This window comes from Canis lupus, chromosome 25, assembly GCF_011100685.1.
Source record: "Canis lupus familiaris isolate Mischka breed German Shepherd chromosome 25, alternate assembly UU_Cfam_GSD_1.0, whole genome shotgun sequence".
Classification (NCBI taxonomy): domain Eukaryota; kingdom Metazoa; phylum Chordata; class Mammalia; order Carnivora; family Canidae; genus Canis; species Canis lupus.
In genome coordinates, this window is record NC_049246.1 from 30,880,390 (window position 1) to 30,898,132 (window position 17,743).

Genomic DNA, 17,743 nt, shown 5'->3' on the forward strand with positions numbered 1-17,743 from the left:
TAGAAAGAATAGGTTTTGGTTTTATGCAGTGGTTTGTTTGTCCTGTTTGCTTGGCACAGGGGGTGTGGTGGCCTCTCTTCCAGGTGGCATGACTGGCCTTCTGGGATCCATGTCCCTGAGAGCCTCTCTTTACTTCCCTGCCGACCTTGCCTGGGAAAAGTGAGAAACTTCCCACCCTGTGTGAATCTCAGCATTGTTCTCGTCTCAGATGCTTGAGTATAGTTGAGATTTGTCTTTGAAAAGCTACCCCTGAGTCTGCCTGTGTCTCCAGAATCATTATTCAAGCCCCTGGGGGGCGTCACTGTGCAGCAACTGGGAGACATCTTCTGTTTACCCCCTTCCCTTGAGATAAACTGAGGACTTATCAGTCCTTCATTCAGGCTGCTTTTGACCAACCTGAAGTTTCCAGAAATTTCTCAGAGGTTCTGGCTCATAGGTATTGCCCTTCCTTCATGTCTTTCAGCAGTGCTATAAAATATCATCTATGTGTATTCTTTTAAATTTACTAGGAACTTAAGAGATGAGGGAGTTCAGCTTGGTCTTGACGTCACCCCCTCAGCTCAGGTACCTCTCATGTTGATATCAAAATGTGAAGCAGATATGAGAATAACCTGACATGTGACCATTTCCTTTGGCACCATGGAAGCATGTGGTTCCAGACAAGGCAGGTAGAGGAAGATAACTCTGGGGCTGCACAGTAGTGGCTGTGCCTTCTCTGGTGGCTCTGACCATATGAGGTTTAGATGGATCCAAGTGAAGCGTTAACAAGTCTCTTCTTAGAAAATAAAATGAAGTAGTTTACATAGCAGTTTACAGGATACTGTAATATCTTGTCTTAAACAACAGTTGTCTTAAACAACAAACAGTTATTTCTTATGGTTTTAGAAGCTGAGAAGTTCAAGATCAGGGTACAGCATGGTTGGGGGCTTGGCCCTTCTCCTGGTTCATAGCCAGCCAGGGTCTCACTGTGTCCTCACGTGGCAGGGAGGGGACAAGCTCTGGTCCCTTCATCTCCTCACAAGGGCACTAATCCCATCATGGGGGCCCCATCCTCATGGCTTCACCTATCCCAAATCACTTCCCCAAGGTCCCATCTCATAAACTTCCACATTACAGTTAACACTTCAGCATATGACTTTGGAGGAAGACACAAACATCCAGCCCATAGCAGTGGTGCTTATTTGCCACTTACTGCATCAATTTAATTCCCAGAACAAGCCTGTAAGGTAGCAGTTGTGTACTCAGGTAGAGGAGCAGAAACTGAGGCACAATGGAAGTGGAGTGACATCTTACAGGAGCTGTTTGGCTGCCTTCCCTGAAAGAGAGGAGAGTGGTCTGGCCATGAATGAAGTGAGAGTCTGGGTTTTGGTTCCTCATAGGCAGAAAAATGGGCTTGTGTGAGGCCAGTGGCTTCGAAGCTTCTCAACTGCAGAACTCCTTGTTCACATGAAATCAAATGAAACTCCAGCTTCTCAGAAGCCCAAGATATTAAAGAGCTAAAAGTGACACTGGACTGGGTAAAGCAGCCAGGGGCCTGGAGTCCTGGACACTCAGCCTCGCCTCCCTGGCAGCAGCCACTGGAGGGGGAGCTGTCTAGAGCACAGGTTGCTCTCTATGCTAACAATGTCTGATTCCAGACTCAGTGAGAGGGTATCAGATGAGGTTCTGGAAGGAGTTAGGTCCACATTTTCAAAGGAGAAAGAGGGAAAGTTGATAAAGGGCACATCGGCTGTCATTATTCTGGAATGCTGGCAGAGCCGTAGTCTTTGCCCAAAAAGGGTTTGAAAAGGGAACGTTGCACTAACTTTCTTTCTTCCTTCTTTTTATGTGCTGTCCACATTTAGCTTATTGCCAGGGCATGTCCTTGCCAGTGAGAAACCTGCTGTTTACAAGTTGATCACATTGTTGATCCCATATAATGAGAGAGGTGTTTTTTGAAGCTTATTTGCAATCAACAACCGTATTTTTTTTTAATGATTTCAGCGTCGTTAGGAAATAACTAAAGGACGATCTCAGAAGTGGAGTCTTTTAAAGGATACTCTGGGAGAAGGCGAAATCCCAGAAAAACAAACTGTCCTGCGGAAAGTTGTAATGGTAGTTCTCAACCAGGGGTGATTTTGCTCCCCAGGGACAATCTGGCACCACAGGGAGGCAATTTCGGTTGTCATAGTGTCCCAGTTGGGCTGGGAAATGCTGTTGGCATCTAGTAGGTAGGGGCCAGGGATGCTGCTAAACCTACTGCGGTGTCCAGGACAGCCCCACCACATGGTGGCATCCAGTCCTAAATGACAGTAGTGACAAGACTGATGAACTCTCATTTCTATTGCAGGAATTCCTAAAATCTGTCAACATCTTTAGAAAAGCACGACACCGATTTTAATTATTACTCAGATTCTTTTTCGTGTGTCTCCAACATCCTGGCTAGTCATTCCAAAAATAACTAAGGTTTCCAGATGCCGTAAGTTCCCTAAATAGCACCTAATTGTCTACCCACTATTTTGGGGGTAAAATTCACATAACATAAAATTCACCATTCTAATCATTTTTGAGTGTATAAATTCAGTAACATTTGTACATCGACAATAATGTGCAACCATCACCACTATCTGCTTCCAAAACATTTTTACCTCCAAATGAAACCCTATCCCTATTAGCAGTCACTCCTCATTTCCCCCATCGAGGCCACTACTAACTGTCAATCTGCTTTCCTTTGTCTGGATTTGTCTAATCTCAATAGTACAAATAAATGGAAATATGTAATATGTGGCCTTTTTGTCGGGGTTCTTTCCCCTAGCATGTTTCTATCTCCATCCGTGTTGTGGCATGAACCAGTACTCCATTCCTTTTCATGACTGAATAATATTTCATTGTGTGGATGCCATATTTTATTTATCCTTTCCTCAGTTGATGGACATTTGAGTTGTTTCTGCCTTTCGGCCTTTGTGAATAGTGCTGATATGAATATTCATGTAAAAGTTTTTGTTTGAATATATGTTTTCAATTCTTAGTACATATGTAAGAGTAGAATTTCTGGGTGGTATAGTAGTATAGTACTTCTTTTTTTAAAAGATTTTATTTATTTTATTCATGAGAGACACCAAGAGAAAGGCAGAGACATAGGCAGAGGAAGAAGCAGACTCCCTGGGGGGAACTCAAGGTGGGACTCAATCCCAGGACCCTGGGATCATGACCTGAGCCAAAGTTAGATGCTCAATCACTGAGCCACCCAGGTACCCTCATATGGTACTTCTATATTTAATTTATTGTGGAACCAAAAAGCTGTTTTCCACAGCTCCTGCCCATTTTACATACCTTCTAGCAACAGATGAGGGTTCCAGTTTCCTCAATGCTCCCCAATACTTATTTTCCTTTACTTTTAATTATAACCATCCCAGTATATGTAAAGTTATATCTCCTCGTGATTTTACGTTGCATTTCCTTCACAACTAAGGATCTTAAACATCTTTTCATGTACCTGCCAGCCATTTGCATATATTCTTTAAAGTGATTTCTGTTCAAGTCATTTGCCAATTTCTAAATTAAGTTGTCTTTTTGCTGTTGAGTTGTAGGAGTTCTTTATATATTTGAGATACTAGACCCTTATCAGATATATGTTTTGCAAATGTTTTCTCACATTCTGTCTGTGGGTTTGTCTTTCTCACTGTCTCGAGAGTGTCCTTTGATGTGCAAATGTCTTTCCTTTTTATGTAGTCTAATCTATCCACTTTTTCTTTTGTGGCTTATGTTTTTGTTGTCATATTTAAGAAAACATTGTCTCATCCAAGGTCATAGAGACTTATCACTCTACTTTCTTCTAAGAGATTTGTAGTTTTAGCTCTTATAGTTAAGCTTTGGGCCCATTTTAAGTTACTTTTTATCTGTGATATGAGATAAGGTTCCAACTTCCTTCTTATACATGTGGAAATCAAACTGCCCAAGAACTACTTGTTGAAGAGACTATTCTTCCCTTGCACCCTTGTCAAAATTCAATTAATAATTAGTATTTGACTCCTTTCTGGCCTCTTGTCTTCCATAGTCTACATGTCTATTACTCTAATGCCAGTACCACAATGTTTTGAATACTGTAGCTTTGTAATAAGTTTTGAAATTCCTACCCACTATTTTTTACATTTCCTAAAGCTTAATGGACTCTTTCAAAAAGACCACCTCTTTTTGAAGTAGGTAAAATAGTACAGGGACACAATTCCTTTGGAATTCCTATGTTAAAAAACTCTGATGATGAAAAGCTCTACTTTACTAATTTAGGGCCGGAAACCTAACCTGATCAGAACACATTTGGCAGAGAACCCAATTTGCACTCATGTCAATCTGTAGATTTTATGAGGTTTATGAAAATCTGGATTTCAGAATATAGAGCATATTTTATAGATTTTATATTCATACATTAAGGTGCAGAAAGATTATGTGTTTGGTTGTAGAGTGCTGCTGCACGCTTTTCCGGTGGTGGTCTATGGCATGCAATATATGGCCTGTATTATCTTTATAAAATTTGAAAAATCCTGAATTCCAAAACTCACATACTCCAAAGGTTTTGGAAAAGGAATGGTAGACCTGTATCCCTCTGTGTTGTCCTTTAGGACAACACAGATTATCTGTCTCATGATGCTCAAAACTCTCATGATATTTTGCTTTTGTTTAGAAAAACATGAGGAGAAATAAATAATCACATGTTTTTTATGTGACTAGCATTTATGGCACAACTGACCTATGTTAGTCAATGTGTTAGGCATTGTATCTACTCCTTCTCATTTAAAAATTTTAAAAGCCTAGGTTCTGTGGGGGAGAATAACAAAGCAATACTGGGCAGTGAAAAGGTGGGAGTGGTTTCTCTGAGCCTCTTTTTCTTAGCAGTAGGAAATGAAAAGAGAGGGCTTGTCTAGAATTCAAGGTCCTGCTTCGCTCCTGGGGGTGGGAAACTAAGGAGTGTTTTCCTCCTGCTATTGGGTAGCCGCTGTCTGCTCTGGCTTCTGTTTGAGGACTGCTTTTTTCCCCTTTCTGGTTCTGTTCAGCTTCATCATTCTTGAGAGGAAACAGACCCTCCCAGATTCCCTCTCACCTCTATGTAGCCCTGTGCAGCCATCATGGACTGTTTGTGATTTCTAGATGGTTCTTCTTTAGATTAGTTGACACAGCCTGGAATTTTGCACTTTCCAGAGTTCTTTTGGCTTCACTATTGCCCGTCTAGATCATTCTCTACCATGAAAACGTCTAGATCATCCTTGAGGTACATGCATTCTATGTCTGGTACATCTAATCCTATATCCTTAGCCATTATTCAAGTATTATGTTGTTTAAATTTGTAGTTCCCTTGTAAAGTTACGATGAAGCATTCACATCCTTGTTTTACCTGCCTAAGAAATGAGGCTCATAAAGGTTAAATCATTTATCCAGTGACAGTAAACTAGTAAATAACAGACATCTGTCATGACTTTACCTCTATGGTCTATAGCATAACTTCCTCAATAGAAACACGTTGATTCTGTAGCCTAAGAAGTATTAACCATGGCCACTATCTCCAGGAGACAGTAGGAAATCTTTCGCTCTGTACCCTGACCTGTCATGATTAGCTCATATGATTTCCTGGAACAAGGGAAGAAGCAGGCATAGGAGAGAATTGAACCTGGGAAAGGCGAGGACAAATAGAGGGAAGAACAGGGAGTAAATAATTAACGATGTGAGTTTAATGTTCACTGTGTTCTTGGGTAGTTTCATGTCTAGTTCTTTTTTTTTTAATAAATTGATTTTTTCAATTTAAATTGAAATTGCCAACATTTAGTATAACACCCAGTGCTCATCACATCATGTCCCCTCCTCAGTGCTTGTCACTCAGTTACCCCATCCCCCCACCCACTTCCCCTTCAGCAACCCGCAGTTTGTTTTTTTTGGGGGGGGGGTTGTTTTGTTGTTGTTGTTTCTTTTTTAAATTTTTTTTTATTTGAGTTCAATTTGCCAACATATAGCATAACACCCAGTGCTCATCGCAGTGCCCCCCTCATTGCCCATCACCCAGTCAGTTTGTTTCCCAGATTTAAGAGTGTCTTATGGCTGTCTTCCTCTCTGGTTTTTTCCCATTCACTTTCCCCTCCTTCCCTTTTGGTTCCTTGCACTATTTCTTATATTCCACATATGAGTTTAACCATATGATGGTTGTGTTTCTCCAATGGACTTATTCCACTCAGCATAATACCCTCCAGTTCCATCCATGTAAATGTAAATAGTGGGTATTCATCCTTTCTGACGGCTAATATTCCATTGCATATATAAACCACATCTTCTCTATCCATTCATCTGTCGAAGGACATTGTGGCTCCTTCCACAGTTTGGCTATTTTTAGACATTGCTGCTGTGAACATTGGGGTGCAGGTGCCCCTTTGTTTCACTACATCTGTATCTTTGAAGTAAATACCTAGTAGTGCAATTGTTGAGTCGTAGGGTAGCTCTATTTTTAACTTCTTGAGGAACCTCCACACTGTTTTCCAGAGCAGCTGTACCAGCTTGTATTCTCACCAACAGTGTAAGAGGGTTCCCCTTCCTCCGCATCCTCGCCAACATTTGTTGTTTCCTATCTTGTTAATTTTAGCCATTCCCACCAGTGTAAAGTGGTATCTCATTGTGGTTTTGATTTGTATTTCCCTGATGTCATGTCCAGTTCTTATTCTGAACCTGCTGACTCGTCCAGAAGTGTTTATGAAGCACTAAGCGTCTACCACATGCCCAGTCCTGAGCTATGTCTTCTGGAGGTTACTGAAGACGACTCACTGCCTTGAGGTCTAATTGTGGAAAAAAGGATAAGACTGTCCTGGAACAATAGTTATCAGAACAAGATGACATTATAAATGCTCTAGCAATTCAAAGGCAAGTCATGTCAAACAGGGCTTGGAAATCTCTGGATTTCCAGAGAAATGGAAAAATGTAGGGAGGGAGTCTTCAACTGGATCTTGAAAGGTAGAATTAGAAAAGCCAAGCTTCAAGGCAGGAGGGAACATGTATATCCATACGCTGGGGAGTTGATCTGCCTGGAAAGGGTGATTGTATGTGTGTGTGTGCATGTGCATGAAGGGAGAACCATAGAAGATGGCATGACCAGGCTTGATGGCACCACATTCTCCTGGGTGAATTTTTGAAAAGAAGACAAGAATTTGGGCCTTGATGCAAGAGAATGTGAGGTTTAGGGCAGGTAAGTGACATGGTGGAACAGTGCTTGGAGTCAGATTAGATTAGCAGTGATGGCAAGATGTGTTGAAGCAAGAGACCCAGCTGACTGTGTAGGTTTGAATAAAGACCTATATGGGGTATGGCCATGAGACATAGGGCTGATACAGGGTGATGCAGAGAATGGGGATACTTCCAGGTAGAGTCAGTGGGAACCAGAGACTGCTTATGAGGAGTTGGAGTGGGATAAACAAAAGGCAGCATTTGAGAGGGTTTTTTTTTTAAGATTTATTTATTTATTTTAAGAGAGAGAACATGCCCTGGGTGGGGGAGGGGCAGAGGAGAGAGAGAGGGAGACTCCTAAGCAGACTCCCCGCTGAACCCAGAGCCTGACTAGAGGCTCAATCTCAGGACCCTTAGATCATGACCTAGGCCGAAGCCAAGAGTCAGATGTTTAACCGCCTGAACCACCCAGGCACCCCTGTCACATTTGAGCTTGGAGTGTGAACAGAGATCCTAGGAAGAAGAATATATTCTGGAAGTCCTTTAGCTGTGACCATATTGCACTCAAAATCATGGTGCTTAAGTGAAAGCATCTAGAACTGCAAGCCACATGTACTGAATGAAATGTGAGTTAAATTCATAGAAATAAGACACCATTATAAATTCAGTTTCTCATTCAGTCTAACCACATTTCAAGTGCCCATTAGCTACATATGATTAATGGTTACCCTCCTGGACAGGGCAGGCATAGAACTATTTCCATCATTTCGTATTGTCCAATTGCACAGGACTGATCCAGAGATCGGTGGTGAATATCCGCGTTTTGGTGACGGGGTAGTTCTTGAGAGGGGAATGGGGAACCGGTGACGTTAAGTCAGTGGGTCATCCAGCAAGGAGGAGGACCTAGGGCTGAATTTTAGGACATGTATGAAGTTGGGAAAATAGGCAGAAGGGGAAAAAACAAACATTGCCTGGGGTTTCGGAAAAATGGAAGACTCAGCATAGCATAAAATCCTGGCAATGGAAAGGGAGAAAATGTCAGTGAGGAGGGAGTGGTGCCAATGTCGGATGCTGCAGAAAAGTTAAGGAGAAAGAGAACCAGAAGAAAAAAAAATGTGTTTAGGGATCTGAGGTCATTGGTGACCTATGAAACTTGATGGAGGGTAGGCCGAGGTATCGTCAAATAGGAGCACCACCAACTTCAGCGGTGGGAACGAGAGCTTGTAAGGAGGGGTAAAGGGAAGAATGTGGAGTAGGCAGCAGAAGGGAGAGGGAGGAAGGAGACCAAGCTATTACCATGAAGGGCTTCATGGCCAATCATTGTTTTTTCCTCCAAGAAGAAGAAGATGGGGACAAAAGAAGGGAGAATCATCAAAGACTGGTTAAGAGGATTAGAACAGGGTACCCCTGAGAAACAAATGCCCTTGGGATAGAATGAGAAAGATGGCACGAGGATAGGGGGCTTGATTGGGGGGGGCTCAGCGGTGGCCATCAGGGGAACCATGGGCAGGCTAATGGCTGCTGTGACCCTGAGATGGAACAGTTGCTTGAAGACAGAGAATGTGTCAGCTTGGTCTGTTTGCTCTTGCTCTCACAGCTTCCTTACCACCCTTCCACTGGATTCTTTCTTTTGATTGGTATGATTTTGATTTTTTTTTTCTTACTGCATTAGGCCTTTGCCTTTGTGTATAGGGTTACAACCCAGCCTTCTAGATTTCTCTAAGACTGTTACAGCTATACACAGCATTTAGTATTGGTCCATGTCTGTGTCATCTGTTTAGGATTTTAAGGACAAGGCTCTGTTTTCCTTGTACAGGGGTCATGATACTACTGTGAACATATGGCAATTAATTCAATACTGTTTAATTATAAAGATCAGTAATTACACTTGTATTTGAAGAACTGCTTTAAAAAAATAGATGTATACAGGTGAATATGTTTACATGAGTGCACATATGCATTGGCAACCCCGCTGACCCAAGATAATCTGTCCTCCTTGCCATTAGGGTAAACTGTGGTTAGAGATGGATTTAATTTTGGATTTTAGTTTATGAAGTACTGATACTAAATGCTTTGCACGTGTTGTTTTATTCAATCCCTGCAAACTGGAGTGGTAGGTACTCTCTGATTGTTGTTTCTGAGATGAGGAAATTGTGGCAGAGGCTGGTTGTCACTTGCCCGGGATCATGCAACAAGTATGAGTGGCAGAGTAGGAATGGCGACCTGGCTCTCTCTGGTGCCCAATCTCATGTCCTTAATGTTCTCTGTATCTCAGGCCCGTGCTCTAACGTGACCAGTCTGTTCCTGCTGCCATGACTGGCTTGGCCACAACTGTGAGCATGCCCACATAAGGACGTGTTTGCTCTCTGTAGCTGTAATTCTCCCCTCATTCCCGAGAGGTGGAAAATGATCATGGGGAAGTAACAAATAACACCTCTTGGTGTCAGCCCAGCCTTCACGGGGGACAAAATGCCTAGCAACTCTTTCAAAGTATCCAAGACAAAACTTGACCTTTAAGCAGTTTCTCCATTTAGAGTTAAATTTGTCTTCAACAAATATGGTTTGAATAAATCAAGACCTCCTGTTTTAGCTATTTAACTGGGAAGGTAATATTTCCAATCTGATTTAAAATTTTTCTTTTGCCAAATTCCACAGGGGGGAAAAAAAGGAATGCTAAAGTTCAGGATAAAAAGAAACTTCCCAGGAAGTGCATTGGTACAAACCATAGCTGCGGTCATCATAAATATCACTTTTACTTTTCAAACTAAAGTCTGGGGTTTCCATGGTAACTCTTTTTAACCCCAGCTGGTTTGCATCATGCTTTTTGTGGAGAAGCCAGTGGAGCAGGACCCGGCTATGTTACAAAGTTCAGGTGTCGATATCAAATGGATCTCCTGGGACAAAAACCAGATAGAAAAATATTGCATGCAACACCTCTCTCACCCGATCACTACCTTCCCAAACCCTTGCACTTTGCTTCTGTCCTGACCAAGTGCCCAGAGCTTCCCAAAATCCACCATCCTTCCAAAGGCAAACCATAGGCTGCATCCAACTGTGACTATGTCTAACTGTGTGCATTGGAAGGGAATTAGGACCACAGGCTTTTGATTTACTAATGTTGCATCCCATCAGAATGTTCTTGGGTAATAGTGTTTCGTAAAGGTCAGAATGTAGATTTGATAGTCCGGGCCAAATGCAAACTGGAGAAATTGCATCGTGTCTTCCTATGACTCACCCAGGCTTCCAGATGGAAGTGATTTCCCAAGGTCACTGCAACGATGTCTCTCGTGTGGCGAAACATACGGTGTGACGGGCCAAGTGAAGCCATGCCGAGGGTCAGGACTTCTTTTCCTATTGTCACCCTGGACTTTGGCAGGGTGAGCCTGCCCCTGAGAATTTCTCTCCAATTGTGGGAGAATCTCGGGAACAGTGTGTGCCTCTCCTCTCCCCCATGCCCTTCTCACTACACCCGCCTCAAGCGCTGCCTCTGTGTTCCAGGCGTAGGGTAGGGAACGAAGAAAGAAATGTGCCTCCTGCCACCAAGCCATTTCCATTTCTTAAAATAAATCCCAGCTTTCCTCTTCTGGGAAGCCACCCCAGAGTGGACTAGGATCTCAAAATATCTTTTTTATTTACTTTATGCAAGAAATTTATTGAGAGCCTCCTGGGTGGCAGACACAAGTGGACCTTGACTTCAAGGTGGAGACCAGCAGATCACTGAACCCAATACAGGGTCATGATAAATACATGGGCGTGGTTGGAAGAGGTTGGTTTTCCAGTCTGGGGTGGAGTGTGGAGCATGATATTAAAAAGGCTTCCTAAAAGGAGTGACTTGAGGAGCATGAACCATAACCTGCTAATGTTATTAACGTGCACATCCCATGATGATAACATAGGCTTTATGGCATACATCTGCATGCCGGTCTGTCCTGATATCTCCCTAGATTATCAAAACCTCAAATGTGAACACCTGGTCTTTATTATACAGGGCTCAATATCTGACTTACCCAGAATAGAGCTGAGAACATAGTAAGGGTCATAGTGCCCTTGACTCTGCCTTCAGAAACGAAGGACAAATTGGAGGATCCACAGGCAGTTTGTGTGAGTGGGTGGCCTTGTGCAGACAGCGTGCAGACAGCCCGTGTATTGCATTTAGGAACAGTGGTTTGACAATTCTGTCCAAAAGCTACATATTAGGGCACTGGCACATAGTCCTTTTATCTTCACCCATCTGTCTTATTTTCTACCATTTCTTTGATAGTAATGGCACCTACATTATAACTATGATTTTAAACTTTTGATTTATCCTGATTTCGAAGTATGAGGGTTCACACTCGCTTATTGTGTGACTCTGGGAGGGTCTCTTCTTTCCAGGCCTCAAATCTTTGTCAGCAGAATGGCAGGATTCGCTTAGGTGATCGTCTCTAAGACTCTGAATTATATTCGATAGGCAACCTGAATCAGTCCTAATCACCTTCAAATCCTCAAGGCCTAAGCACAGTAGCAACATTTGTTGAATTAAGTTAAAAAGACTCAGAATCCAGTTCTATATGTGAAGTGATGAAACTGGTCTGGATGTAGAGTGCAGAGACCCTGATCAATTTTGTGTGAATAACAGAACCAAGGGTTTGGTTTCTCCCTGCCACAGACACTCTGAAGAAGGATGGCATCATTGACTTGGATCTTTAAGCTGGTCCAAACTTTCCTTCTTCAGATATACATTCAGGCAAAGTCTGGCCTGGACTTAATGTTGTTAATTTTTTTTCTTTTAGAGATTTTATTTATTTATTCATTTGAGAAAGAAAAATAGAGAGGGAGCATGCACAAGTGGTAGGGAGAAGTGGAGAGAAGCAGACTCTCCACTGAGCAGGGAGCCCCACACTGTGCTCCATCCCAGGACCCTGAGATCATGACCTGAGCCGAAGGTAGATGCTTAACCAGCTGAGCCACCCAGGCATTCCTGTTGTTAAATATTTAAATAGAAAGGGAAAAAATTCAGTTATCCAAAGTACTAAAATGTGGTCTTGTAAACTTAAGAAAGTCTCCAAGGGTCTTTTGGTGCCAGAGAAGAAAATATGGCATGAAACATCTGTATGATTGAATGCCTGTCCTGGTTTGTACTCAGTTACTTGGCTTAACTTTACACAGTCCTGAGAAACAGGAGTCTTGTGATCGGTGTAGACAGCCAACTGGGACAACTCAAGCCAAAAAAAAAAAAAAAATTGAATTGTCCTAATTGTATGTTGTATTGCTTCCAGTGACTTAAAGATGATTCTACTTCCCTGTCCTCTGAGTTGCCTAAAGTATTGTGTGAGGATAGGGATCAAAGCCAGCAAAGGTGGGAGCACACTGAGCCATAGGTAGATCTTTTCCACATGTTAGTTTCTTGAGGGGGGCGTCAATACCCCAAAAAAATTGTTTCATAAAGCAAAGCTTTTATATCCTGTCCTATCAAACATCCCCATTGTGGACATGAGTCAGCCCTCAGGCTATCCAGTTGAGTACCCAATGGCTAGGGTAGACTTCAATGGGATTCTTACTCCTCTTTTTAACAGTGTTTTTTCATGTGGATTCTGCACCCCACCTGAAGCTATTTTAATACTATAGAGTCAGTGCAGAGGAAAAATAAATCAAAACCCAAAAACCTTTAGAGGCGGATGCCTGGTAGACGAAGGTGAACTCTGTATGCTTTTTTTCCTATTTGCAAAGGCAAGAATTTTCCAGCATGTATGTGCTAAGCCATTTTATATATACCTTTGTTTAGTAGTCACAATCCTGTTGGCACACCGAAGTCAAAGACCACTATCCATTTAGGGAGTGTCGGGCTGGGATTGAAGCCAGGACCCTCTGACTCTGAAACCCAGTCCTTTCCCCTGCACCATGCTGCCTTCCTGTGCCGGTACTTTGCATCCCTGAAGCTCTTTGGAACTGCATTTAACTGCAGGAAACCAGAGACACCCTGAGCACTTAGCTTTGCTATCAACCACCCCAAACACACTGCTGGCCAGTCCCGCAGAACACAGAGAAAAACATCCCCTTCTGAATAATCAACAGTGATTTTGCTTGAAATTTTCCAAAATCTTCGTACTCTAATTTGCAAATTTGGCACACAGGGGGGATACTCATTTGCTCTTACATGATGTACTGTACCTGCACTTTGGAAAAGCAGCTAGGAGGTGAGGAATGCCACCTCTGTTATGGCCATGTAGCCTAAATAATTTCCTATGCTGAAGAGTTTAATTAGAGTTTTTAGTGACATTGCTGCAGTTTGAGATTTGCTATCGTTTTTGAGAACTATGGATCATTTAAAATGTTTCCCATGGGGCACCTGGGTGGCTCAGTGGTGGAGCATCTGCTTTCAACTCAGGGCGTGATCCTGGGCTCAGGTCCTGGGATCAAGTCCCATATCAGACTCCCCACAGGGAGCCTGCTTCTCCCTCTCACCTATGTCGCTGCTTCTCCCTCCACCTATGTCGCTGCCTCCACCTATGTCTGTGTCTCTCATAAAAAAAAAAAAAAAAAAAAGTTCCTCCTAACACTGTAATGCAGTGTAAGACCAATGTCATTAGCCCCAAGGCTGGACGATCTGGGGGTGCTTTCTTTTCAAGGATATGGGGTAAAGAAAGGCAGAAAGGGACTTTTGTAGTATTAGCACTTAAAATACTTTGGTTGGCCAGGGCTGTGCAATTAGGCTCATTGAGTTGATCAGTTTGCAGTTCATCCTCATATACATGGATTCCACCAAGGGGTGGAAAGAACCCAGGACCATGAATCAGAACATGGGACTTGTCTCAGAATAATATTATCTCAGAATAATATTGGATAGTCATATGAGGGAAAAGATTTGAGTGCTATAAAAAGTGTTGGGACACCTGGGTGGCTCAGTGGTTGAGCATCTGGCTTCAGCTCAAATCATAATCTTGGGTCCTGGGATCAAGTCCCACATGGGCTCCCCACAGGGAGCCTACTTCTCCCTCTGCCTGTGTCTCTGCCTCTCTCTCTGTGTGTCTCTCATGAATAAATAAAATCTTTTTTAAAAAAGCAAAGTGTTGAAGGAAGGTAAGATTGTCCTGTTACACAGCCCATGGGGCATGAAGAATCCTTAGCTAAAGTGATAGCCAGTCCGTTGATGATGACATAAGAACAGTGTAGTCGGTGCGCAGAGGGTCTGATGCCAATGGTTCATCATCATTCTGTGAAAAGAGTAAGTGTTTAAAGATGTTTGTGGCAATATGACATAGGAATTTTGTGTCTGCTGAATATAATAATAAAAGTTGGGGCTTGTATTTGCTTGACTTTTTTTTTCCTTTTTTTTTTTTTTGTTTTTTTGTTTGCTTTTTGTAATTTCTTTCTCTTACATTTAAAAAGAGTACTGGTGCAAGATGGATTTGGAAAAAACTAGCCCTTCACACAAATGATTTGAGAAGCTATGGAATGTGAGGTATCAAAAGTCCAGGAGGCAAGTGAAAAATTAAAATAAGAATCTGCATATTTCATTCATCCAGTGAAAGGCCGACAGGAAACGGAAGACATAAGGGTTGGTTCCAAGGGGATGGGTCACTTCTCTCCCAGATGTTTGGTGTCCTGGAGGGACAACCAGAGGACATGTCCTGACCTTGGAGACTGACTCAGCATCATCAAAAGGAACAAAGGTCCAAAGGGTAAGACTACAACTGTTTTTCCTAAGATGGTGCTGAGGACTATGGGGGCTGACGGCTCCCTTCCTGGGCTGGTGGGACCTGGGGGAAGGTGGCCACAAAGCTAAATAGCACTTGTAGGAGTCCATAGTTAAATAAGAAAAGAGAAGATGCTAACTGCTATTCCCAGACCTATCAGAAGTGACTGTATGATCAGCAGGCTGCCTTTCCATCTTGGTATCCATATTTTATATATTAATGTCATTTTAAAATATTTCAAAATCTATTAGGACAGCACCCATCTCACATTGGGTTTTCATTTGTGTTTATGCCTCAAGATGAAATTTATAATTATCTAGTTCTAAATAAACTATTAGTTGGAATTCTGTTACCTTATATATAAAAATGAATAGAATTGATATCTTCGCAGTATAAAAATTTCACATCTAGGAATGGACCACTTCGTTGAAGGCACTTAGTTTTTGTAGCTTTCTCTTTGTTTATTCTATACATTTCTTGTTAAATGTATACCTAGGTATTTTATATTTTTATTGTTAATATGATAGAATCTTGTCCCCCGTCACATTCTAATTTTTGCTAATATATAAGAAAGCTATCTATTTCTAATATGTTTAATGTTTGGGTTTTTTTATGTTTGGGGTTTTTTAAAAATATGTTTAATGTTTAATCAGCCATCTACCTGCTTTCTTATTCTAGTGCTAATCAATCTTTTCCCACATAATTCTTTTGGGTTATCCTGGTATACAAAAGACTCGACACTTACTAACTCCGGTCCTCATTTCCAGTATGTATAGCTCACCTTTTTCTCGGCTGATGACCTTAGCTATTCTTTCCAGAACAATGTTAATTACAAGAAGATATCCTGTTGGAACTTGACAGGCTGCTGGGGCTTTCTGTCCATATCGATAGAAACACGGAACCTAGAACATCTGTATTAGCCTCTTCTTCCTCTCCATTGTCCCTCAAACACTTGCTGATAGAAGTGAAATCTTTCAGATGACTGTGGAAGGTAGTCCTGGGAGAAATGTGCAAGGTGAATGCATTATGTCCACTTGGTCTTAGTCATATGGAAGGAGAAGGAGAAGGGAAGGAAGGAGAAGATGGGCTTGAGGGACTGATTATATGTCCAATTATGAGGTCTCTGTATTTTTTATAGCATCATAATTGGTCTCAAGGGGTGCCTCATTGAGCCACCACTGGGCTTCCTAGTTAGGGCTGGGTGAGAGCCATTGTTTTAGTTTTACAGCACCCTATATAGCTCTACCTTGCTATCTTTATGGGGTCCTTACTCTGTATTTTATGCTTGATTTCAGTTCAAACTCATATTCAAGGTACCCAACCCTGAGCAAAAGGGAGACAAAATTTATCCCTTGGTTCTATTTCCAACCCGTGCAAAAATAGAAGGCAGTCAGAGTTCTCAGGAGCAGACATTAGTTCAGCTGGGAGCTTGGCGCCTGGTTTCCATTGTGACGAGGTCAGGGGAAATCATTAGGCAGGATTACCACCAGAATCGCCCAGGCTGGGAGTCTCATCTGCTTCCCCTTGGTATGGAGGCTGGCTAGGTTTCATCACTGGGAGTGTTAGAAATAAATTTAAAATCCAAGGGTCAAAGAGGCCACTCTTCTTTGCACACATTTTTTTATACGTCTGCATGCACATTGTACCTATGATTTCATGAACACACAAATGTGATCATGTCTCCTGCAGTGGATGCTGGGCCATGCAGCCGGGCCCTTCCCCTGAAGACTGAAGCGGCCATCCCCTGTGAGGAGCTGAACCTTACAGCTCCAAGTGGTCTCTCCTCCTGATGCTCACCCTCTTCTGTTGGGAGCCGCCTTCTTCTTGGGATCAGCCCAAGTCCAATGACTGGTCTTCATCCTAGTTCAGGATAACTGTCCAGAGCACTACCAGCTCCATGGGGCTTGGCTGAGGCCTGGCTTACTTCTGTCTTCAACAGATACAATCCTGAGAGCACATCCCATAAACCTCAACCCACTTCTCTGTACCACCTGCCTGAATTTTTTGTGTCATCCTTTTTCTTTTTTTCTTTTCTTTTTTCTTGTGTTTGGGGGGAAGTTCCTGCCCATCTCTTGTCCTGTACCACATTCTCCCGAGAAATCACATGCTCATATGTGTTCTGTATTCGCCTATGTTTTTCCTCTGTTTGTTTAGTTCTGTGTGAGAGCCATCTGTGGCCTATCACATTCATTCACTCCTCTTGTCAATAGGATGCTCATCTGGTTTCCAGACTTTTGCCTCCAAATAGTGCACATGGTTTACAGAGATGCTTATGTATGTGGGTGCTTTTGCTTCCATGAGATAGTTTCCTGAGAAGAGAGTTGCTGACTTAAAGGGTATGCCTGCTTTCCATTTTAAAACATGTTGCAAGGGAACCTGGGTGACTCAGTGGTTGAGTATCTGCCTTTGATTCAGGCCATGATCCCAGGGTTCTGGGATTGAGTCCCATATCAGGCTCCCTGTGGGGAGCCTGCTTCTCCTTCTGCCTATGTCTCTGCCTCTCTCTGTGTGCCTCTCATGAATAAATAAATAAAATCCTTAAGCAAAAAATAACATTTTGCAGATAACCTTCTTAAAACTCTTTTTACACCACTTCACCAGCAGTGTAGGAGAGTTGCCAACTGTGTACGTTCCCACCTTGAGCATCCCACCTGAAAATTAAAAGGCTCATCTTTGATCAGGCCTTTGTTCAGGTCTGATATTTTTCTCACTACAGCCTGTAACGTGCCCTCTCTCCTTTGTCTTTTTTTTTTTTTTTAAGATTTATGTATTTATTTGAGAGAAAAGAGAGAAAGTGAGGGGAGGAGCAGAGGGAGAGACTCTCAAGCAGACTCCCCACTGAGCACAGAGCCTGCCTCAGGGCTCAATCCCACGACCCCTGAGATCATGAC

General features: G+C 42.4%; 1 protein-coding gene and 1 long non-coding RNA gene across 2 annotated transcripts in view; one reads left to right on the plus strand and one right to left on the minus strand.

Moving 5' to 3' along the window:
- The window catches only part of ADRA1A (adrenoceptor alpha 1A), a 101,262-nt gene that overhangs the window by 15,760 nt on the left and 67,759 nt on the right, over window positions 1–17,743 (plus strand). The window lies entirely within an intron of this gene.
- Window positions 14,206–15,948, minus strand: LOC111092295. The gene is made up of 2 exons (XR_005378646.1): window positions 15,634–15,948; window positions 14,206–14,369 (listed from the first exon to the last, which is right to left on the minus strand). It is a non-coding gene; the product is annotated as an uncharacterized LOC111092295 (long non-coding RNA).